Source organism: Sus scrofa, chromosome 2 (genome assembly GCF_054392235.1).
Source record: "Sus scrofa isolate SSC_HxYL_T2T_F1_AM1 chromosome 2, Sscrofa_HxYL_maternal_Yorkshire_Landrace_v2.0, whole genome shotgun sequence".
Taxonomy (NCBI): Eukaryota; Metazoa; Chordata; class Mammalia; order Artiodactyla; family Suidae; genus Sus; species Sus scrofa.
The window spans coordinates 114652916-114679620 of record NC_139384.1 but is presented as its reverse complement, the minus strand read 5'-3'; the positions used below and the strand labels follow the sequence as shown (position 1 = coordinate 114679620).

At 35.2% G+C, this 26705-nt stretch overlaps 1 protein-coding gene across 5 annotated transcripts in view; it reads right to left on the bottom strand.

Annotated features, from left to right (window-relative positions):
- LOC106509506 (uncharacterized) overlaps positions 1-26705 on the bottom strand; it is a 1068352-nt gene that overhangs the window by 780758 nt on the left and 260889 nt on the right. For 2 of the 5 annotated variants that reach the window (XR_014838414.1, XM_085014117.1), the window contains exon 3: positions 11179-11280. The exons of 2 other annotated variants lie outside the window; for them this stretch is intronic. The gene's annotated coding sequence lies outside the window, so the exon portion shown is untranslated. Of the gene's footprint in view, positions 1-7320; positions 10267-10778; positions 11281-26705 lie in introns of those variants that run through there. One more of the 5 variants, XM_085014116.1, reaches the window with a different exon arrangement.

Genomic DNA, 26705 nt, shown 5'->3' with positions numbered 1-26705 from the left:
AGGAATAGGAGACAACGTCTGGAAAGGATGATAGTTGGGACATGGGTAATGTGGCAGCAGTCTGCTGGCTGCTGTTCAGATATCCGCCAGATGGATGAATGTTGCAAACCTTTGCCTGACATGACATTAAGAGTTTCACTTAACAGGATTATAAAGAGCACTCCAAAATGCACATTTTTGTAATTAGTTCCTTCAAGTGAATTTGCTTTATGCTGTTTCTATGATCTCTGATCAAGTGGAAGTGAATATTTCCATAGAGAATTCTTGATTTTGAGTAAAATAAAGTGTAAAAATCTTCCAATCAAATAAGCATATAATTCTTAGAGAATGACAAACTTATCTCTTAACTCATAGATTTAGATTGAATGTAATGATTTCTCTCTGAAGCTGAAAGTCAAAGGCAACATCAAAAGTGAAGCAGTATTTCTTAAATATAATTAGTTTTTACAAGACACATGAGTTAAATTAAAGTGTAGATTCCAAGTCTGGATTTTCCAAGAATTAAGTTTCTATTTATCTTTACCAGTGCTACCAAAGCCATTGTGATTCGGGTTATAAAATGAGCTTGGCATGTAAGAACCCTCAATAGCTAATCCTTATCCACCTTTCCAAATTCATCCTTTGGTAACCTCTGGTCCTCCCAACCTCCCTCCTCAACTCCATGGACTATTTGTTTCAGCCTGCAAACTCCTAGTTCTTTCTCATTGATCAGTGTCTTGCATATGTGAATTCCTCTGCTTTGAATTGCAGTTTCCTCTGCTCTACTGGGAAATTTCTACTTCTCCTAGAGCTTTCCCTGCTTGCCTCAAGCAGTTAGTGCCTTTCTCCCTCTTGAATCAACAAAATTTTGTTCTCATCTCAGCTTTCGCATACATATGCATTTGTATCCCAGCCAGTAAATCACAAGAGAACACCAGATTGGAAGGAAGGTTCACATGGGAAAAGTCCTGTATCTGGGTCATGTCTGTATCTCCACTGCAAGGACACTAGTACATAAGATCCTCAGCAATGCCTCAACAGTTTAGCTCTCCAAGCCTGTCCCCAAATTGTAAATTCAACACAATAAAAATCACTAAATATGATGTTGTTTCGAGAATGAAATATTATGCATAAATGCACTTCGTTTACTCAAAAGTGTCATGTGAACATGAGAAATAGAAGACCAGAAAACTGTTCCTGTGTTGTTATTTCTTAAATATGTCCTGGAGATTAACATTTTAGTTGTTTGAAAAGCATGTGTGTTTTCTCATTGGCATTCCCTTGTTGAATGAAGTAGGGCATCGAAGTTTAAAAATCTCTCCTCTCCTCGTCACTCCCCTCCTCATACTTGAGACTCTTAAGACTATTTCCATTTTGACATTTACAAATGGAGCTTATAAATATTTCTATTTTTCTTTGATATTTCCAAAATATTGGCCACTCTTGTTTTAGAAGCTTTTTGACATTTGTAACACTCTCTCAGAGTTTCAAAAGAATGAACAGTAAATAACCTAAAGATTTTAAGTCTTCCCTGTCTTCCAATGCTGTCCTCTGTCGACCTCAACTCGTGAAGATGTGTGTGTGTGTGTGTGTGTGTGTGTGTGTTTACCTTTAAACCAAAGGATTATTTCATCTTTAAAATCATATTTTCTGATTCAGAAATAAAATACAAAAAAACATTGCCACTGTGGAGGAATAGAGTTGCATGACAAGTATGGAAAATACTAAATAATATCAATGAATTCCCCCAAATGCCCAACAGCTATTTCCCTATAACTAAACTGAAACAAATCTTTCAAACTAAATAAAGAGTTACCAATCTTTACTACTATACCTAAATTACTTCCCTTTGTGTTAGGCATATAACATCTGAGGTGTTTCAAAATGCTTCAGTACACAATAATGGACTAATTCCTGCTTAAAAAAAAAAAATCTACCTGTGGTGGTCAGCTTTATGTAAAAGCAATATAATGTAATTTACTGGAAATATTAGACATAAAGAATTTCTCAGCTTAAACAAACAAGAGGATTAAGTGGGCCATTACCCAATGATTCTAGACATTGCTTTGTTATTCTTTACAATTATTAAATAAAAAAACAATAAACAACAAAAAAAACCTTCATATTTCACCTGGCTTTATCCTCTTTATTTTTATATGGGCAAATTGAAGGGCTTTTCAAACCACCACACTATGACTGAAAATGGCCCCTATTGCCCCCAAGTGCTCCAGTATTCACACTGAGATTGTTTCCTCACAGCATAACCTCAGAAGAGTTATAATGAGCCAATCTCAAATAAACAAATGCCAGTAGAAAGATTATGAAGCCTGTGAAAAATCAAGAGAAACATCTCTGTAAGACATACCTACAGACCAGAAGTATTTCCAGATTAATTAATTTGTGCCGTCTTAATTGTTATATATATTTTTTGGGGGGGTTACATTTTGTTTGGAATGATGTTGTGTTTTCTTTTTTTATCATTTTTATTTTGCAGATTAGGAAATAAACAATTAGTTTCCAGGACGGTCCTGTTAAGAGTAACCAATCATTTCATTACACACATTTGTCCAGCATCAATTGGGCCCACAGTAGAGTCAATTATCCTGTTAAAACTGTGGATAGGTTGATAAAAGAGTTGGAAGGTTTCCAAGTTGTTACAGTCTGAAAAGGGCACAATGAGGTGTTACTGGGCATTTTATACAACATTAAGCTATAGCCTACTTCCAGAAAGTTGCTCATAGAAGTTAATAAGGAGTTGCCCTGTTGTTATATGCAGCAGAAAGGTAGATTCAGCACCACAATCATCTTTCCTTTCTACACAGAGGCTCTAGTTTGTACATGTATTTGCTCTGGGAGGTGAGAGCGGAACTAAAGAGTCAAAATGCTTAGTTCTACTTTTGTAAAGGAGTAATGATTAATAGCCCACATCACTTTCAAGCAAATACTGAGGAAGTATCACATGTGGGTAAAATCTATATGTTTGTTAGGTTCTTTTCAGTTATCTGTACAAAATCATGCTCTGCTTTCTTCAAGCAATGGGGTTTAATTATTAAGTGCATAAGAGTAGGTGACAAGTCTTAAAAGCCTCATGAAGCAATATTGCAAATGTTCTAAAAACTCCCGAGAGCCAGTGAAAACACAGTGCATCTCCTTTCATGGTCCAGCTTCCTCATGAGTTTGTTCTTCGTGTCTCATGGCTTTTATTTAGTGTCTCTTCACTTATGACTCTTACTTGTCTACATGTATCTTTCTGTGGGATTCACATGCTTAAAAGTCATATTTTAAAAGTTCTGACTGGTTCAAACAGTTACTATTCATTTGTAATTTGGGGAAGGGAAAATATTGATAAATATCTACATTACATTGTGTGGTCTACCTGGGGCCACCAAACAGTAGACAAGGTCACTGTAAAGGCAAGGGCTTGAGGATCTATGAGAATTTCTTATTTTCTAATTTTTATTATAATTCTTTCCCACTGTCACCAAACTGCTGATTCCCTATTGTTTCACATTGTTCTTATCCTACATGAACTTCAGTTGTATGTCAATTTCTTGCTTAGGTACCCTTAATCTCAACCTACTACTTATTTATTTGGTCAAATTATGCTTTAAGAAATATCTGTGGGTCAAAAAATTGTTAAAGTTTATTTTGCCAATAGTTCTGGGAGTGCCAGTCAGTTGACTACTTATTAACAAAATTTCCATCACTTTCTCTCTCTCTCTCACACACACACACACACGCACGTGTGCACGCGCGCACATACACACACACACACACGCACACACACCCCTCTAATTTGAACATATGGCCTTGGTTTCTTTCCATGCAGTGTGTGCATTTTTTTCTAGTTACAACAAAGGGAGGTATGTGTTTTCACATCCTGAATAGCATTTGAGTTGATAGAGATTTTTTTCTATACTTTCCTGGAACCCAGCATCAAACATTGTCCTTGATCCATAATCAAGGATGTTTCTGGATAATAGTTTCAAATTCATAGCCCTACACTTCTACTTATTTATAGTCCCCAAGTATAGTCATATACTTGTGCTATAGTATTATGACAGATAGAGGAACATTCCTAGTTTCTCATTTTCCCATTTATTCTTCATTTTTTAGGTCCTTATTACCACTATGCCTTTCCACTTTATTAGCTTACTCTTCTATTCCACCATTCATTTTTGTCCCTGCCATGTCTCACACATTCACCAAAAAAGAAAGTTATTTCCTACTTTATTCTTAAAGTAGGGAAAATAAGCAGGAAAAATCTGTCACCTTTCTTTCTTTCAAATCTGAAGTTTCTGGGAGGGAGACTTTCAGTTTATTCAGTTATTCCAGCAATACTTCAAAATTTGGCACTTATGGAAACTGCCTCTACAATTATTTTCTCAAATAACTTATCCCTTAGAAGAGAGAATCTTGGAGTATACAAGATACACACATGATTTGCCGTCAATATATAATCTACCTATCTTCACTTCTCCTGCTGTTTGTGCTACTAATGGGAATGGCATTTTCCTCAATGTTTTTTAGTCTGTAATTTAATGTTCAGGATAGGAAATGTAGAAAATATAAATGAAATAAACATTTTTGAAGAGTATAAATGAGTTGTTTTGTAGAATACCTCACTTTAGAATTGTTGAATACTTCCTCTTAAATTAATCCAGTGTTTATATTTTTGCCAGGAATATTATATAACTGATGTATGCCCTTCTGAGGGAAGCATATATAGAAGCACTTGAGCTCAGTTAGTTTTATGTGACATATTTGATACCCCAAGAAGCAAATTCTGATAGGGAAGCTACTATGAATAAATTTTATCAAGAAGCACTCTTTGGATCACCAGTGGGAAAGGAAGGAAAGAAAGATTTATCACAGAGAGAACTTGCACTGTGATGCAGTCTCAACAAATGTCTCAGACGATTCTGAGGGAGGCGAGACTGCAGTGGTCCTTCAGAACCATCCAGGCCTTGGGCAAGGAAATAGGGCACCTGCCTCAACCAGTCGAAAAATGAGGGCCATACTAGGAAGAGGGTGTGCCAGTGGATGAAGTGATCTCTCTGGCCAAGCAATTCCAAAGAGAACTGACAGTTGGAGCTGTCTGACTGAAGTACTCCAGCTATGGGAATGCATCGTTCAGTCCCCAGTGGGTGGCACATCACAGTGTCCACTGCATCCTCTTACTGGTAATGTTAACTTTGTTCACTTATTGTCTGTCATATTTTTCTACTGTAAAAGTACCTTATTCCCCTTGTAATTAGTAAGTGACAATATCAAGGAAAACTCTGACAGATATAAATATCCTACTTCCCCCACAAACTTTCACCAGATGATACAAGGATTCCTGCCTCGATCAACTATGAAAATGCGATCTTTTTTACTTAATTATTTTCATATTTATTGTCATTCAACTGTAAAGAAGATTCCTTTCCCTGTTATTTTACTAATTAATTCATTAGTAGTATAAACTTATGAATGTAATAATATATAATTCAATCTATCATTATTTATTTTGATGCTTAAATTGTCCTATACTGGACCAATGCAAATGTGTAAGATGTTAATGTATGCAAATTAAATATATTATATCGAGTAGTCTAGCTTTGTGTCCAGTTGCAATACTGAACTGCTGTTAGAGAAGCTCTTCACACCTTCTACTGCAAACAAATTATTTTTACCTCACAGTACTCCCAGGAGACAACACATGCCAATTTCACAAGATTCTAAACTAGACAAGACATATCTGGAAAGAACCCATAAAATTATACTTAAGCACCCCATTTGTCAGTTTATGACTGTAATTGAAAACTCTGTTCAACTGAACATTATCAGATTTTTATTATATCAAATAATTATAACAAACTAAAATATATTTAATTTGCATACATTAATATCTTACACATTTGCATTAAATTACATCATATTAATTGCATTATACATAATTTATACAGTTTGTATCATGTCTTATTACATATTATATTATCTTTTATCTAAATTTAATCTGTTTTAATTATTTCAAAAGTTCTTGATGTGTTAAAACTGTCACGGGTGTAGGTTTCAAGAGCTTTTAAAATTTTTGTTGCAACTCTTCCACCAACATTTATTTTTATTTTAATGGTATCACTTAGGGATTTAGATCTTATTTTCCTTACAAGTAAAATGGAAATTTTATACTTAGGGTTAGATGTGAAACCCAACATGAAACTGCTTTGCATATTATAAATGCTTATAAGCTTTAGACATTTAGGGATGACTACAGATATCTTGTGGAATCATATTTATGGGGGAAAATATCTGTAACACTTTAATTTTTTGATATTAAATGGAGGTAAAAGTAGAATATTATGTTAAAAAGTTTCTTATCACAAGGAGGTATGTAAATCCAAGCATTCTAGGCTTACCTCTGTTCTACTCCTTATGTATCTGACCTATATTGATGATATAATTATTCATTAAGTTACTGTGGCTAACATTTATGGTGACTATCATGTGTTAATCCTGTGCTGAGTCCCATGAATACAAAGGCAGATAAAGCAAGGACTCTGAACTCTAGCAACTTATCTAGTAATGAAGATAGAAAACCACCACAATTTACAACACAGAGTGTGATGAATGCTATCAGTTAAGAGTTTGGATTTGACTGTGTGCAACAGAAAACAGAGATAATAGTGGCTTAACAAAATAAGCTTCATTTTCTTCTCACATAACAAGAAATATAGATGAAATCAATCCAGGGTGACTGGAGTAATTCAACGATGTCAAGATCAAAACCTGTGGGACTGTTGTTGGCCTTTCACGGTTGTTCTTTCATGGTTGCAGGTCTAGTGACTGCATCCACATTTCAGGCAGAAAGCAGGAGGAAGTGCAAAAGGAAACAGGGCATGTGCCATCTGAATGTGTGTCCCTTTTAAACTTTTTTAGAAATCCCCCCCAAAAGTACTTTAATCTTAATGACCAGATTTGTCACCTCTTTCATGATCACTTCTACCTCACGGGAAGCAAGGAAATGAAGTTTCATCTGAATACATTTTTGCCACCAACACAACTAAAATTCTGTTGTAAAGGGACAAAAAAAATACTTAACACGGGGTCAGCAATTCGAAATTTATTTCACAGTACAAACAAAAACCATGCTTACCATGGGAGTACAAAGGAAAGGCATTTAAATCAAACCTGGTAGTATGATATAGATGTGGATATTAATTCCTCACCAAAAATATCCCTAAAAATACTATTCTACCTAGACTTTCTCATACCTGTATATGGCACCACCATCCCACCATCCATTCCATTATCAAATCCAGAAATCTAGGAATTATTGTTAATTTTCCCTCTCTAACTACATTTTATTTTTCTATTTTTAAAATATTATCAGTGTGTCAGTTTTTCTATTCCATAGCCATCATTCCCATCCTTAAACTCTAAATCTCTCATTTGATTATTATAGGAGCATCCTAATTTGTCTTCCTATTCCCACTCTTGCTACTCTCCAATCCATCCTCTGTTCACACAGTAGCAATAACAGTATCTTATTAAAATGTAAATTAAATCACACCACTCTTTTATTTAAAAATCTCCCAAAGACTTCCCATTGCACTTAGAATAAAATGAAAATTGATCCAAATGCAGTAAGGCTGGGCTAGAAGACTACAAATACCAATTTATGATACTACCTCTAGCTTCAAAACTGCAGAGAAAATGTCAAATGGTTCCAACTGCCATCAATTTTACTATCTAGCAACTGAGAGCCCAAGAATGAATTCTCCAACCTGCTTGAGCTTTCTTATGTATAAGAAAGTTACCTTGATTAACAATAACAGTTCTAACAGCCTATGAAAAGCAAAAGCAGTCTGGGTCTGCTGTTAATTAGTTTTTAGTACTTTTAGCTGTGTACTTGTCTATTCCTTCACAACATAAAAATTAATGACAAAAGAATCCTGATTTTTTTCAGAGTCCCATCTGTAGGTGATTCTGTTTCATGCAGCTTTTCATCAGGGTAGGCAGATGGTAGGTTAGCTCTGGAAATATTCTGTGGTGTTGTTGGTACAGCTCAATCCTAAATGTGATACTGGATCTTGTATTTAGATAGTCTTAATTATGTTCATTCCAAGCATACGAGGTACCAAACAAATCAGTAAATTTTCTTATGTTCTGAAATATAAACAGAATCTTCTTGAGAAAGTTTATTCCTCATCATTTCTTGGAAGATAGGTTAAATAAAAACAGGCCAAATTATTATGGGAATAGAGGTTGGTAAACTATATCTTCATGTCTTCTATAAAGAACACATTTCAGAATCACTAATTACCTTTTAAAAATCATGAAAAATTAGCAAGTAAAATAGTGTACCTACTTTATTTATCCATCCAACAAATATGTATTTGGTGTTTGTACACCCTGTACTTGAAACAAAAATATTCATATAATTTTTTGCACTGTATTTTCAATATAGTTTTATATGTACATTTCAATCTGTGTAAAACACATTGTGCCCCAAAATCCATATGTATAAAATCCTTCAGGCTCTAAGACTAGCATGCACTCTGAATCAGTAACTCTCATTGGTTCTTTCCTGACTTGTTGTCTTGTCATCTGATAAAGTAGTGCCTTGTCTCCAAAATACTTGCCATCTCTAAAGGTTCTATTTGCCATCCCTGGGAGATGTAATCAGTAAAGCTGGCTGTTCTTAACAAGCATTTATATCAAGTCCTGTCACTGCTCCAAAGAAGCCATTACAGTGAATAATTTTATGAGTAGTTTGGACCCAAAGAAGCTAAAAGATCCATTATAGCCTATTGTGTCAGATAGACTTACAAAAAAAAAGAGGCCTTCAATTTGACTTTCAAATACAGAGTGAAATCATTCTCCAGGATTGATAGAGTACATGTTAAGAGTCTTCCAATACACAAAGATATGAGTCATTTCATTCGAGTTTATCAGTGACTCATCTTATCCAAAAGTGCCTAAATTAGAGCAAGGAATAGCCCCTCATTGATTGAGACAGACTTCTTCTCTCTAGCCTTTAAAAATGCCAAACTTTTTTAAAATGATCAGTCGTTTGTCAGGAACTATTTAATTTGTGGCACCCTCAAAGATGCTCCCTGCTAATCTTCCATGGGGCTGCTCTTATCTACTATGCCTAAATTGCTCTAATTTTCTAGCACACTAAAAGCAGCCTATTGACTCTAAAGAACCATACATTTTCTTGGGAATACCCTCATGGAAACATCTTAGTTTATTAAATTAAAAAAAATGATGCCTTAGAAATCTTGAGGAGATTATACAAAAGAATATGGTAATTTAATGAAAGAAACATAGACATTTCTCACTGGTGAGGGCAACTGTAGAGAAATCATCTCTTTCATTCTTCCTATAAGAAGGAAAGGTTATATACAGAAGGTAGGTTATATGAGAAAGATTGACCCCAACCCAGCTCCAAAGGAGGACTCCGATAACTCTAGGCTATTTGCATCATTTTTGGATTCAAGTATGATAACAGAGCTAAAGCAAAGCTAGTCAGAACTTGGGATTCCACTGATACAGTTAATGGTTTAGGAGTGAGTATGTAACTGAATTATTCTCGCAAAAGTAAGGCTGAGAATATTTATTTCATGGCTAGGAGAAGAAAATTCCTGTCTTCCCCTAGATCTATACAAAACCTGGTAGTCACGGATGTTATAGCTGGCAGCCTTGTTGCAATCATGAGGTAAGTCAGCTTAAGGACAAGTTGAAAATTCAGAGAAGTACAATTATTTGCAGAACAGAAATAGACTCATTAACTTTGAAAACAAACTTATGGTTATCAAAGGGGACATGGCTGGTAGAGTGATGGACTGGCAGTATGCGATTGGTACATACACCGTGGTATATGGAATGATTGGCCAACAGGGAACTACTGTATAGCACAGGCAACTCTACCCAATATTCTGTAATAATCTTTATGGGAAAAGAATCTGAAAAATAATGGATGTGTTTATACATAACTGAATCAGTTTATTGGACAGTAGAAATTATCACACTGTGAATCAACTATACTTCAATAAAACTTTTTTTTAAAAAACAGAGACCACAGAGCCATAAGACTTCCACGTCAATGACATGATTTAAGTAATATTTTGACCAAACTAACCCTAAAGCCCACATTCTCACAGGATCTTTTAATTATATAAGTGAAGAAATACCTTATTGCTGGAGCCAAGTTTTAGAGCACTAAATTTTCAGTAAGTGCAAGTCATCAGGATATCTAGACAGAGGCTTATGAATGAGAGCTAAGGAAGCTTTACTGATGTCCTATATTTTCCTAGTGCCCCTCTGAGGTTATACCTAAAACTTTGAAGATTTCTAAAAAATGTACAGGTATATATGTTTAAGTTATAATACTCAGCTGTGTGAATACCAAAAATTAACTTTATAAAGTACTATGGTTTAACCTCTATTCTGAGCTTCTATTCTGCCTAATGGAAAAAAAAACAAAACAAAACTTAATTCCAAATAAACTTAGTCATTGCAAGGAACTACTGAGTCAATTCAAGTTTTTCCCTCCCATATCCTCTAGAGGGGCATTAGCCTCCTGGAGAGCTTATGTTGCATCACATCATTGAGCACTGCATCATCAGCCCTTGTGCATACTGACAGCCACTTGACAAACATCGATCATCCTGTCTTCACAATGGACATCCTCCCAACTGACACACAGGTCTCAGATCATTGGTCTCTGTTCTGTATGCTCTACTCATGAGACCCATTTGAATTAGGTTATACTTCTCAAGCCATTTTCTGTTTCACAGAGAATTCAGAGATGCTTTCCTTCGTCACCCTACAGATACTGGAGAATCTAGGGTGGTAATGCTGCCTAAAATCCAAGTTGCTCCCTATAAATCCTCTAGTGTTACACCAAGCTAGTGTAGGAAATTTGTTTGTTTTCTTGAGCTCTTCTCTAAAATATGAAAAAAAAAAAAAGTCCTCTTTTCTCAGAAGGCCAAGGTTGCCATAACTTACTTGAAATGGGTAGAGAGTACAGCTGTTTTTTGTTTATTTGTTTCTTTGTTTGGAGACTTACTCCAACTCCAAGCTATCTTGAGTTCCCATGGTCTCTCTTTTCCTTATCGGCCCAAACATTTTATCTATGGTAGATGAGGTAGGCACAATAATGGTTCCCCAAAGATGCCCACATCCTGGTCCCAGAACCTGTGAATATGTTACCTCACATGGCAAAGGAGCCTTCATAAATGGGACTAAGTTAAGGACCTTCAGATGAAAAGGTTATCCAGGATTTCTGGGTAGGCCACTGTCTTCAAAAGGGTCCTTAGGAGAAAAAGAGAAAGTCAGAATCAGAAAGATATTCAAAGACGCTATTCTGCTGCTGTTTTAAAGACAGAAGAAGAGACCACGAGCCAAGGAATCAGGTAGCCTTCAGACACTTGAAATGGCAAGGAAAGATACTCCTCTAGATATTCCACATGAAACACAGTCCTGTCAACTCATTTTAGACTCTAACCCCCAGGACTATACGAGGGTAAATTTGTTTTGTTTTAAACCAGAAATTTTTTGGTAATTTGTTACAGCAGCAATAGGGCAATGAGTCCTCAAAAATTCTTCCAAACCTTTCTGATTTATGTCCAAAATTTGTCTTATGCTTGTGCTGTGAGAGCAGTTCCTTGCAGTAATGAGGCTTTGTATCTAGCAGCCAAATGAGGATAGCTCCCAGTGACTGCTGTGAATGTGGCAGCATCCAGGAAAAGGAGAGTGCATACTGCTTAATATCTCACAAGAGCATCACTTCACACTGGGTAATTTAGTGAATAAAATCACACAAGACAGGTATAAGGAACATAATTTGTATAACATTATAACTAACAGTTGTATTGCTGTATCATTTACTACTTATTGACTGCAAATTCATGCCTTCTCACTTCCTGGGAAGACAAGAACTTGGATAGTAGGTATTTCTGGATACTGACGGTTTAAAAAGCATATTTCTGGAGACCCTGGGATCTGTATTTTGGTAATTTCTCAAAGTGATTCTTAAATATATCCTAAAGTTTGAAACTCATGGCTAAAAGCACAGGTAGAGTAATTTGCCCCAGGATCAAAGGATAAGACAGTGTTTTCCTCAGACACTGGAGGAAAGATAAATCTGAATGACTGTCTTAACCTGATGAAATTTATAAAAGCACCAGTACTTTTAGAGTAGGTTTAACTATTTAACATCTAGATGAACATCCAAAATAATGTGAGTACTTCATTCCTCATTTGATTAAATTACAAAATGCTTTTTCTCTTCCAGAATTCATAAAAAGGATAAGCTAAGCTAGGGATTCATGGCTTACTTTTTATTCTTTTGGATTTTCAAATATAAAATGTCCACACTGCTTTCAGTCTTTCCCCATCACACAGCTAGCCTTAACAGTGGGATTCCTAGCACCACCATCGTGTGGCTCTTTCTTTTCAGTGAATGGTGTGCCCTGCTCTGGGGAGCGTTCTGGCTTTGCCTGGAGTCAGCTTGGGCACAGGCTGCTTGTGATGCAAGCCCTTCTATCAATGTAATCATAGTGAAACCAAGAACGTTTCAAGGCTTCCATCACTAATAGGAAATGAGGCTAAACTGTTCATACTTCCATCATTGCAAATAGCAGGCAAAACTTACCAATGATGCCTGAAAATGTTAGGCCTAGCAAATTATCCCTTAAGGTGGAAATTTCAGACTGCCAGGATTTCATTTACCTCCTTTTTAGGGGAAGGAACAATTATGAGCACAATTAATTCATTTTTTAAAAATATCTCCTTCTAACACCATAGGCACATTTAGGCATGGCAAGTGACAGAGAATGCTTTCAGATTTGTACTTTCTAATTGACTTATTTTAAATTTTTTTTGTCTCTAATCCTCCAGCTTTTATGATACCTTTCATTGATTAACCAAACATTTAATTCTTACATTGTGTAAAAATGAGGGAAGAAAATCACTCAGCCTTCTGAATTTATCTTTTGAAATTGCCCTTTAACAATGGAGCCTTCATTGAATAAGGCAAAGAGCTGTTGTGGTGGTGGTTTGATTTCGCTTTGATTCTGCCAACACCTTTTCTGGAAATTATACCTCACAGTATTTAAAATTCAGATGTAAGAGTCATGCTCCCCCTGACATAGCTGAAGTTGGTCCTCTGCTCCCAGCTGTCCCCTGCAGACACTTTCTCCCTACATATCATTCACCATCATCTCCTCACAAATCTCACAAACATTTCTACGTGAGTATCTTTGTGAGATGTTTCTAGTTCCTGTTCTACAAGCACCAATCCTACATTTCCTACTCCCTATTACACTGCATAGGTAAGCCAAGGTCACCCCAAGCAGAGTAAGTCCAAACCCTCATCACTATCTCCTTAAAACCCCAGTCACTGCTTCCACGTAAAAGTTTAGACTAATGCCATCCAATAGAAATATGAGAGACATGAATAAAAGTCACACATGTAAGCCAAGTATGTAACTTTAAACATTATAGTAGCCACACTGAAGAAAGAGAAATAAGTGATACTGATTTTTATGTTATATATTTAATGATACATTTTCTTTAACTGCATCCAAAAAATTATCACCTTAACATGTCATTAGTAAAAATTATTAATGATATACTTTATAGTGTTTTGTTCATACTAAGTCTTTAAAATCTGATGTGTATTTTGTGCTTATGGTATATCTTACTGTGACTAGTGGTTATCATATTGGACAGCATAGTTGTGGACTCACTAAACTATAATTAAAGGTTATTCTCCCTCAAGACTCATTTAAAGAAGCCCCTTTGTCTGGTCTCATTACTCATTTTCAGGCATTTGACACTCCAGCGTACTCTTCCCTCAATACTTCCTACTCATTCCCAATTTTTGTCTTTATTAGTACCATTTTCTCTACACAGAATTCCTCTTTTCTGCCTTTCAAAATCCTACCCACAGTTCATGGTCTCTCTGCTCTCACAGGACTTGCAGAGAATGTATTTCTGTTAAGTAACCACAAAAGATTCATACTCTTATAAATATCCCTTCAAGTTTCTATTTCCCTCTGTTTCCCTTGTATTGTCACTTTTACCTATTCCTTCTGCTTCGGGAACTGGAAGCTTCCTTAGCAAGATAATCAGGTCTGCACAAGTAGGAGGTCAATCCAGACGGTGTCTATATTTTAGCAATTGAAACAAAGGTATATTCAATAGCTGCTTCAAGGCAATAATTCAGAAATCAAATGCCCTATTACCATTAGAGAGCACCCACCTGCTGACTCCTTGACAGAAAATGTGTTGGTTATTGAGTCATTCAGTCATTAACTCAATTACTATTTCATCAGAAATTAATTAATGAATTAGGAGTTCCTGTTGTGGCTCAGTGGTAACGAACCCGATTAGAATCCATGAGGACATGGGTTTGATCCCTGGCCGTGCTCAGTGTGGGTAAGGATCCAGCATTGCCATGAGATGCAGTCGCAGATGCAGCTTGGATACAGCACTGCCGTGGCTGTGGTGTTGGCTGGCAGCTGCAGCTTTGATTCGACCCCATGTGCCACAGGTGTGGCCATAAAAAATAAAAATAAATAAATAAATAAATAAATAAATAAAATTAATGAATTATTTTTCTCTTTGATGTTACTGAGAGCTTCACCATGTTGGGTGCTGAATGAATATTCTCATTTGCTATGAACATCTAATTGTTTTCTCCCTTTGTTCTCCCCTCAAATTCCTCGTACCAAACTTCTTAAAATATTTTTAAAAAAATCTCTATCCTGGGAGTTCCTGTTGTGGCTCAGCAGGTTACAAACCCAACTAGTTGGTATACATAAGGATATGGGTTCAATCCCTGGTCTAGCTCAGTGGGTTAAGGATCCAGCATTGCCAGGAACTGTGGTATAGGTCACACACGTGGCAGCTAGGATCTTGCATTGCTGTGGCTGTGGTGTAGGCCAGCAGCTGCAGCTCCTATTCAACCCCTAGCCTGGGACTTCCATGTGCCAAAAAGAAAAAAAAAAGTCTCTATCCAGTAAGAATAAAAATTTTATTTTAAAAGCAACTTTTTCCCCAAAGATTAAAAGAGCATGCCTGATTATTTCCTAACCAATTTAACCATGACCCTTTGCTTGAAAAAAAGACAAAAAATAGGAATATTAAAATAAATGAATTTCATGAAGTCAGCCAAACATATGTGTGTGATTTGTTGATATAAACACGGAAGCCATCTTCCACTAAAGAAGCACAAACATACTTTGTCCATACCACAATATAAAACATTGTTCATTTTACTTATATGTTTAAATTCTAGTCAAGTTCTATCTATGTACAGTAATAGAATGGAATATGAAAATAAAGAAATATAAATAATATGGACAATATATTCTTTGAGAGTACACAACAGAGTTACATGGCAGAATTCCATTTCTCATTATGTTCTGTCCTAGGAAATGTGGAACTATGAGCCAAAGAACACAGGTGATCACATACCAGAAGTCAAATGAAGATCCACTGAAATGAAATATATCCAAAGCTTGAGACAATATGATTACAAAATAAGGAAGTTCTAGTCACAATTTCCAATCTGTGAAAATATTCTCCTCAAAATATATGTACATATATAAAAACATAGTTTATTTAAAAGTCAAACAGATACAGAAAATTACAGTCAAAACAGATTATAAAAACATACTCTCATTGCAATGACTGTAAGAAGAATCCTGCTCAGAATTATATTGAAGGTAAATAATACATGGAAAGAGATTAAATGTCCAACATTGGAGAATGGTTAGACAAATATACAGTGGATACTACCCACTCATTAAAAAGGATGTTGAGTACCTGTGTGTCCTGACATGAAGTTATAGCTACTACATTTTTCTGAGTGAGAAAAAAAATTAGAAAACAATATATTTAGCATGATTACATGCATAGAAAGTTGATTATATAGTTCACACAAATTTTAGTTAAAATCTCAGATTATGTACACATATAAAATTGCTTGATTTCTGAGTTTTCACAACTCCTTTTCCTCTCAGTAGCAGAAAATTTTAATTTGCCAATTCATGTCAAACTAGTTATCTCCATATTCAATTACTTAAGTATTCTAAAGTTCAAACATCCCCACTTCCCCTTTCCTACCCACCATTCCATCTTTATCTTCCCTTCTGCCATAGGTGATCTAAGCTCTTGGTGATCTCTTGCTCCTGCCTCATCATCCTCTACTTTCTAAGCACCAAGTTCATATAGGTCACTCTGCTCCCTCCTCATTCTTACAATGAGACCTCTCTAGACCAGGATCCTAGATTTCCACATTCCTCTTGGGGACACATGATACACTTGAATACTCTCCCATATCAAGGGGGAAGAATAGAAGGCTCTTACTGGTATCACTACTAATTGATATTAGTTAACATGTTGCATGCAAAGATGCTGCACAAGACTTGCAGCTTCTACTAGTTTCATTTAGGAAGCTAGGTAATTGTGTCTCTGCTGTGGGATCTCCCCTCAATGCTGTCACCCAGAGCACATTCTCTACAGTATTCAGTTATGAGTGGATAGGGTGTTGCGTCGCTGCTCAGGGATCTAAAATCATCCTAATTCTCTGCTTTTTCCTACAGCAGATGCCTTCATCTCCTATAGGACAGGATACAGTTTTTAGATTATCAGGCTTTTTTGTAAATCTTATTATGTATGGAATATACAAAGAAATAGTGGGCTTATTCTTTGACAATGAGCATCTAACTTCTTCAGTAAAAAATCTTTTTCTCTCAAAAATCCCATATTGTGTAAATGAAAAGAATCTTGTCTTACAGATGTCAACCAATTTCTTTGTTGTTTTAAAATTATTTTGGATAATTACCTTTCTTAGGGAAATGCTGGAAGAAGGAAGACTCCAGACAACACTAGGAAATCTCTATTAATATTTTCAGATATTGTCTTCATATGTGTGCACACAAGCATGCAAACACAGACACACATACACACACACACACACACATGCATCCTTGGTATATATTCACAGGAAAATGCCCACAGGAATACAACATTCTACTTGGGGTATTACCAGGTGGTTGTAAATTTAAGTGATTTTTTTTCAAATTTTATGTTTTTTCTACAATTATAATTTGTATATATTAATGTACTGTTTATTATAAGTTTGTATGTATTTGTCTTTCATAAGATAAAATTTTCTCTTTCAATTAGGCAGAGATCCTGGGTGCTAAGGATAAGAGGCTGGCTTTTGGGTAACGTTCAGAATTCTTCCAGGAAGCTAGCATCTGAAGATGTGAGATACCACCAGTTGAAGTATTAAGGTAAGTATTTTTTGTAAATATCATGATTTTTATCTACTGCCATATACACAACAGGAGAAAAGGAGAATTTAGCTAACTCTTCTAATACGTCCATCTAAGAGTGAACATTCAGATTCTGTATGCTGCTCAGATTATTTGAAATCTCACTCAACTTAAACCTTATCTATGGGAGTCTTATGGTTTTCCAACTCATGTTACTGAATTTCAGGAAGGCAGAGAAATTTGTAGTTATAGGTCAAAAAACTGACAACAGACAGGTGTCAATTTTAATGTCATCTGTTTCAAACATATTGGTGGTTTGACCTTGGACAAGATACTGAACATTTTTTTTTTCAAACCCAAGTCATAGCTATAACTAGAGCCACAGCAGTGACAACACTGTATCCTTAACCCACTAACCCACAAAGAAATTCCTTAGGATCCTCAGCTGTGAACAAGAATAGCAGTACATTCTCCAAATCATTATAAAAATACACATATAAAATAAATGCATAACTCCAAATATGCACAAAATAGTAGATTCTTGATAAAAATTAGCTACTGGGGTGAGAATTCAAAGACCAAGAACTACTTGCTCTCACCAACTCTCCTCTGAGTATCATTATGCTGCTAACTTCTACCAGAATGTGATCTTTCCTAGCAATAGCAAAGGGCCCTTTTGTACTCTATCCTTTCAGGAAACCCCTAAATTAAGTCATTAACACTACCTGGTCAGACAGACTTAGTCCAGCCCTCTAACTGGCTAGTGTACAAATTTGAGCAAATTACTGAGCATTTTTCAAATTTATCTACAAAGTAGGAATATTATTACCTATCTTTGAGAGTAGCTATACTAAAAATAATCTATGAACAATGCTTATTACAATACTGACATACAGAAAATACAACACATGTGACAGTCACTTCTTAGTGAGCATCATGAAATACTGGTCTCTTTTAATTCTCTGATCTTTGTGTTAGTCTTTCTAAATTATCTAGATATTATTATAAAGAAAAAAATCATTTGCATCTTTTCAATCATATAGGGGAAATATATTTCCCTATCTAAACATCTGATGATAAATAGCATGGAATAGAACAACCAAAGGAATATGAGATCCAACTGATATTTCAATAGTCACTGAAAATCATTCATTTTTAAATTTTTAAAACATTCAAGTAAAATAATTTCTTGTTTTAAGTACTTTTTATAGTAGTTTCCTTGGGTTTTAAGCTAGCATTAAATACAAGCTGTTCATTATTTCCATCTGAAATATTAATAAGAAGAACCTTGTTAACTTTCTATGACATGATATTACCTTAAAGTAGTGAAGAATGTAAAAGACTGCTCTTCACCTTTTCAACATGAAGACTGTCTTGTAAAATCAACATAACAATGAAATAATTGTGTTTTTAAGATCACTAAGTAAACCATTATTTTAACCAATGCTAAATGTATTTTATGATTACACCTGAGGTAGACTGGCAGCCTCAAAGAGCAGATTATTGCAACCAGCTAATTGAACCTTTTTTAATGCAGCTGTATATTTTCTCTAATACAATGCGGCTGTTTCAACCTTTTAATTTAAACTGAATCTTGGCTTTAATAAAGGTTTACCCTGGCAGGAAACCAAACTACATTTTTAGGTGTGTTTTAATGTATCTATTCTCTATCTTCAATCAGAAATACAGGAACAATGGCAAGAAAAATGGGACATGCTCCATTATTATTCTTCTTCTCTCTTTTTGATACTTGTTCTTACTGGAAAATCTTAGTTAACATATGCAGCACCAGGAAGCATTATCATCTAATTTACCTTCTTTAAAGGTAAAAAGTTAAATAATTCAGAACCTAAGCAATTACATTTTCTATCAAAGATAAGTACTATCTAGAAAAGAGGTTGGCAACTGGCAATTCTACAATCCTATAAGTGCCAGATACTTTGGCTTGGTGGGCTGGAGGGTTGCAGTTCTGACTACTTAGCTATGCCATGGTAATATAAAAGCAGCCATAGACAATAAGCAAATGAATGAGTGTGCCTGTGCTCCAATCAGATTTCATTTACAAAAATACAGGTAACCAGGATTTGGCCTGAAGATGCAGACCCTTTATGTAAATGCTGATCATATTCAAAATATACAAAATACAATTTACTATAGAGAATACAAAGTGTGGAATTAAGATTTAATCTTACCAAGCCACTTATAACTACTAAGCATATTCTATATCCAAGATTCATGTTAGGTGCTATGAAGGTATAACAATAATATAAGGACCAAATTCCTAACCTCAGGAAGCCCATGATTTTCCTATGAAGCCAAGACTTGAACAGAATAAGTTAAAAGTAATAGTAGACATTATGTAATGAAGTGCTAAAAGGATAGGCTTAAATTCAGCTCAGGTCTTTTAGGACTCCACTGGGGATACACATTTATTTAATAAATTTCATCTAAATAAAGAGTGAATTACACAATTATCCTTAGAAAAGTCGGTACTTTCCTTAATAGTTAACTTGATATGAAGAATGACCTTATTATTCTATATAGCTACTTTCTTGATATTTCACAGTATTATATATAAATTTACTCTATGGACGCAATACAGAATCATACTAAATTGAATTTGAAAAGATATTTTTTAAACTGTTGAGAGAAGATGAAAATTTTAACATTTAAACTCAGGAAATTCCCATCAACTTTTAAGAAATTTATAATTCATCCTTGCAAATTAACTAGTCTAGAGGTCTAAACAGGAGAGAAAACCATTAGCAAGTATGAAGAATCAGATTTTTTAAAAAGAAAGGAAAAAAACGGAATCTGAGGATATATTCATTCAGCCTGTCATCAGATTCATTGTTAATCAGCAAGGAAATTTTTAGTTAAATATTTGGGTCTTTTAGTCTCTCTGAAAAGAAGTGTCCAAAATCATATAGATTTTTAAACTACTGGTCACTGATTTAAAAAAAAAATTCATTTATGAAAACTATTTAAACCTACATCCCAGGAGAAGTATTACTGCCAGAGACTGTAGACCAGGACCTAACAAATCCTGGCTCTGAAGCACAAGTTTGGTATGGCTTATTAAAACAGGAGAAATCCTTTACGTTCTGTTCTCCATTTTCATCTTTAAAACTTTTAAATTGTTATATAGTACTTACTATAACCTGTGCTATCTTCTGCAAAAATGCATTTTGAATTTATTTTCCTAAAGTAAGAGAATTAAAGAGAACTATACCATAGCTTTAAAAAAGATACTTCAATGCAGATGAGCCTTGACGAGTTTAAATAATCATCTGAGGATAACCAATGGAAATGATCTAGATGTGAAATGGCCTTTTGATGTTTGCCCCGTGCTAACACCTATGCCACCACTCACTCCCCCATTGGCTCACAACAGCTCTGAATAGTCTTGCCAAGATACTTGTTAGCTTATTTCTTCCAGATGTACTAACCAGGATTTTCTGTTCATCCTCCTTATTTTGTGACCCACAGAGAAGAGACCCACTTGCCCCAGTTCCATTATGTAACACATGACATAGACGATTTAGCTTTTCTGATTGCATTTACAACAGTTCTGAAAAAGATATGGAGAGCTAAATGAATAAGTTTGTCATCAAGGTGTGCCAAGTATTCTGTGGCTATTTTACTTTCTCAGATACTATGACATATGGTACCTTGGGTCTGCCATTTGAGCCTCTAAACCCAGAAGTACACAAAAGGAATCACTGTGTGTTGCAGCAATGTAAACTTTTCAAAATTATCTTTTACCGAAATAGAAAAGCTGATTCCCATTGATGAGTTATTGTTTTTCAAAATAATTTGTTTTCCCAAATAATATTGAGACAATCATGAAAACAGTCCTAATAATCACCAACTACAAACATACCTCGGAGATATTGCAGGTTCAGTTCCAGGCCTCTGCAATAAAGTTAGCATCACAATAAAGAGAGTCACAGGAATTGTTTGGTTTCCCAGTGCATATAAAAGTTATATTTACACTCTACTATAATCTATTAAATGTGTAATAACATTGTCTAAAAAACCAATGTACACACTTTAATTAAAAAATACTTTATTGCTAAAAAATGCTAACCATCACCTGAGCCTTCAGAAAGTCATAATCTTTTTGCAATAGTAACATCAAAGACTGCTGATCATAGATCACCATAACAAACATAATAATAATGAAAAAACTGAAATATTGAGAGAACTACCAAAATGTGACACAGAGACATGAAGAGAACAAATGCTATGGGAAAATAATGGCACCGATAGACTTGCTCAAGATTGCCACATATCTTTAACTTAAAACAAAACAAACCAAAAAACCCACAATACCTGTGAAGCACAATAATGTGAAGTGCAACAACATGAGGTATGCCCTTAGAGTTTTTTTTTTTGTTTTTTTTAATATACCCTTGAAGCTGTAACTAATTTAAAGGAAATTAAACATCTTGGCTTTATAATTTGTGTTTTTTAGAACCCAACTGTCCATGAAAAGTAGTTATTCTTTTGTGGAATATCACAGTACCAGAGTTAGGCTTTGACTGCTTCTGTGATGACATAGGCGTTTTTCCACATTTTATGCATCTAAATTTATATTCTTTCTCTCTTTGTAACTCCAAATTTACCATCTTCACTCTTCAAGAGAAATTTTTTAGGTACATTGATAGAGAAAATGAACAATAGATATTTTAAACTATCTGAAGATGTTCTTCAAATTCTGAAGAATGGATATTGCTTCTTGAACAGTTAGATTTTTTGAGAAGAAAATCTAACAACTTAAAAATATTTGAAAACGAGTTCTAAAAGAAGTCTTGTTTTTCAAAGTCTTATTAGAGACAGTTGGATAGAGAGAAAGAAAGGAAGCTGTGGAAACATAGATAAAACTTTGAAAAGTAGGTTTCCTCATTGGTAACCATACATATGGCAAGTTAATAAAGATTTTTAACCTCAAATTTCTGATTTGTAAGTTTGGAATAAAAAATAATCTACCCAACAGTGTTGTTTCAGGGATGAATAATTTTGGCTAGTGCTTTGCACATAATAGAAACTCCAAAATTGTTACTAATACTATCAGGAACATCTGAAAAATAAAACTTGTAATAGTTGTGCCCTGGCTCCTGTCACTTTAGCAGGGTAAAGATATCTCCAAAGCAACCTTCTCTAGGTTTCTGAGAATAAATCAGAAGCGACTCTTGAAAGCAAGCTGGCCTCTTTCTCTAAAATTCCTCTAAACTATCTTCAAAATCTACTAATGGAACTCCTTTTACTTAATTAACTACAAACTTCTTCTCAAAATCATGAAAGCCCAACCAGAATGATATATAGCTCCTGGTTCCAGTTAGGAGGCAAGACAAAATAGTGACGTCATAGCCAGCTATGTATATCTAAATTCCAAAGAAGTGTGAGTTATATACTTTGGTATTTACAATTTCAGTGTCCCGATAAATTATTTGTTCCAACTGTTGTGAAGAAAAATTGTTACTGTTCTAGTATGAGGGCCTTGTTATGAATTTATATAAGAAGCTGTCAAATAGCATAAAGGTAATTTCTTTCATTAACTCATAAGTTAAATTTTCCTATGCACATTTTGAATGCTCTTTATGTAAATAGCTGTTCTGACCAGATATATTAATTGGGCTGCATTTTTATAGACTTAAAACAATTACTGACACTCTGTAAGACAAGGCTTTCAGCCTCCTTCTCTATTATTTGTCACAGATGCTGATGTTTCATTCTTAAAAGGTCATTCCGGAAGGAAGGAGGCCTGAACTGTATATTGTTTGAGGTTGGTAGAGAGATACTTGCAAGGAGTATGAACACGGGAAGCCTATGAGAACTCACAACCTATGGGAGCAGCTGCTGCTTCATCTGGAAGGCATTATCTTAACCAGCCACTCCTTTAATTTATCTCTTTTTTTTTCCTATTCAAAATTGATTATGCCTGACAGTGAGACCATAAATAAAAAAACTCTATGTGGAGACAACATCATAAAAAATGTAAACACACTAAACCTGGGAAATCAAATATTAGGTACAACTGTAATATAAATTAAAGGGTATTTTGCAAACTAATACAAAATGCAGAACTTAAACCAATCCCACAAGGGAAACTAGAGCAAATGTATATTGCTTATTGACTTTTATGTCATAAATCATAAGCTAAATATGCCATCAAAATAGATGATCATAATATATGGCACATACGATTAATAAGTTAAAGGTCCTTAAGTATCTTTCATTATTTGAATATGTAAACAACAACAATTAAGATTTGTTTAATGCTTACTATCAAGAGTATGCTGGAGCTGGCTCACACAGACTAGTGAAAGCCAATTGCGCATATCGCTTTCCAATTGAGCATCCAGCAGTATCATATTGAGGGTATTTACTCCATGGTGGAAATATTTACACTATAGAAATTGGCAGGCACTATATAACAGAACATCTTTCGTTAACCATTTACCAACACACCACTACCTACTACATACCAGGAGCTATACTAAACACCCAACATTAACTCTTAAAACAGTCTGATGAGACAAGTTCTATTAATTATCCTAATTTACAATGAGGAGATAATGCACAGAGAGACAACTTACAGTTTAAAACGGTCATGACCTAAATGGATGCTAATCTCACAACTTGCGCTCTTAGTCACTTCTCTATGCTACCTTATTTGTCTCTGTCAAGTTCACCTGAATATTTTCATACTTTGAGGGATTTAGGTATTATCCATGTGCTACTGAACTAGAATGTTCAACCATGGGCATTTTAGATTTATTATAATAAAATACTGAATATTAAAAACAGATATTTACTGTCTCCAGGTATTACTCTATTAGACAAATTTCCTTAAGCTTTTTTTATTTAATAGAAATTGTAAAAGCAATGTAGATATGGTATGTGTTGACCTTCATTAAGTTCCAAATCAAAAAATGAATGAAAAATTTATATTCTAATGAATTGCATGTGGAATCAGAAGAACAAAGTAGTATCCTTGAAGGTATCCTCGAGGAAAGAGCAAACATTGTCAGAGAATGAGTTTCTGTGTGCACAGGATGAACAGTTTGCTTTCCTGCCAAAGGTTGTAGTTAGTATCCACTCAAGTACTGATGGCTTCTAGCCAGTAATTTTAATAATCATTCCAATTCTGGGGTTTTCCTTTGGACATCTACTTCATCTGTCATTTCTCAAAGGAATCAAGATCAAGGCTCGCAGCACAGGTCATTAAGCAACATCACTGCATTACAGTATTTTTCCAGAATCTCCATGAAAAGACATCCTCAAGGATGGCCCCCATTAATGTTGGACAGCAAATTCATACTAGAATAGCTACATAAGGATATGAGGGAAATTGGGGAACTAGTATATAGACAATTTGGGGGAGTTCCCATTGTGGCTCAGTGGAAATGAACCCGACTAGGATCTATAAGGTGGCAGGTTCGATCCCTGGCCTCACTCTAGTGGGTTAAGGATATGCCGTTGCCGTGAGCTGTGGTGTAGGTTGCAGATGCAGCTCGAATCCCATGTTGCTGTGGCTGTAGTGTAGGCCAGCAACTAGTTCAACCCCTAGCCTGGGAATTTCCATATGCTGCAGGTGTGGCCCTAAAAAAAGGCAAAAAAGAGAGAAAATTTTGGCTTCACAAACTAGTTTAAAATCATGACAAATGTTGATCTCATACCTAACTACTGAACTACAGATTTCTCTGTTTTCAAAAAAGGAAGAAAGAAAAATATCCCATTTAATTTAAAAAATCTAGTACATGTTTGATCCTTTAAAGGAGAAGAAAAAACAAGTCAGAAAAAGGAATAAAATAAATGGCATATGTATAGACATGAATCTAGCTACCTAGCTATGACTTGTTTCGTCTTTCTTTAGTCAAAAATAAACAGCAGATTACTTCTCACAAAGCCCTTTATTCTCAGTAAAGGTGAAGAATAAGCACATGAATCAGAGTTATCACAAACTAAATAGGAAAAAAATATTTAACCTACTCTAGTTGAATGAATTGCATATTGTGGCCTAACACCCAGATTCTGCCACACCAAGACACTTCCAAATACATCTGCAGATGTGGGTGCTAACTACCTACTGGAGTAAACTGCCTAATAGTGTTCTTGTCACCCTTATGCTGCTCCTTCTTACATGATCACCCAGATACATTTCCATGTTGCTCCGGATAGAATGTGCATAGTATATCTTCAATAGACAGGTATTAAATTGAATTAAATTTGGTATTAGATGTGGGAAACTACTTGATAGGCAATTCATTAAAAAAAAAAAACTTATGACTAATACTGACACTTGCTTTCTTTCTGACCTATAGAGCTACTCAGAGCCAGTTTCTTCACTCTTCTACTTTCTGCTCCACAGAATAATTGCCTTTGCATCTGTGTTCATCCACAGTAGAAGGTGAGCTTTCTAAGGGTGATGAGCATATGTGTCATTCTAGTCACTCCATGCTGCTTCCCTGTGCCCTCCACTTAGTGCTTCATTCATTCATTCATTCATTCATTCACTCATTTAACCCTCTATTGATCCATTCAATAAATCCATGAAGTCAGAACGTATCTGAGAACAGTATGCACATTCCTTTTAAGTCTTCTTATAATAAGTGAATATTCTCATTATCTTTTTTTAATCATTCTTCTTGTGACATGTGCTCTAGCCAATAAAAAATAGAGGGCCACTGGGAGGATAAGCTAGAGTATGGGAGTAGGAAGAACTATTCCCTCCCTTGCTCTAAGCCCACACTTTCATCACTGCAATATAGACACCCAGTCAAAACAAGTATATAGATAATTGCGCCTTTTCTGAGAACAGAGTCATAAATAAAAAATAAACCTAATAATCTAGTATGGTAAATTAAGGTAAAAAAGTAACAATGTTATGGAAAAGTGTGTTAATGGAAGTATATATTCAGTATTGTGAGACAATCTTTTACCTACAAGTATTCTACTTTTTCTAAATTTTAAAAATTTATCAACAATAAAACTCCAAAGACCACTGTTTTCTGGAGATGAAAATAATATCAGCAAAGGCAGTATACCTAAGCTCCTACTTAGCATTTCAGTATCACATTATGATAATCCTTAAAATGCATAACAGAATACTAACTTGATCATCAGTCTTGATCTTTTAACTCTTCTGCACATAATGACTTCAGTGAGCCTGGTGCGTTTTCACTGATAGATCACTGAATTATTGAAACAATAGTCATACGACTAAGGACAAACATTGTAACAATCCCCTCAAGAGTATTTCATGGTCCACACTCTGGGCAGAAAGCAAGAGAAGGGAGTCCACCTCCCACATCTCAAGGAACAATGATCCTCAACAGGCCAACCCTGCACTGTGAGGACTGGAGCCACCAGCTCCAAACCATGTTGACTGTTCACCTTTGGACATCGGCAGTGACCTTCACTGTTGTTCAGCTATTCCTC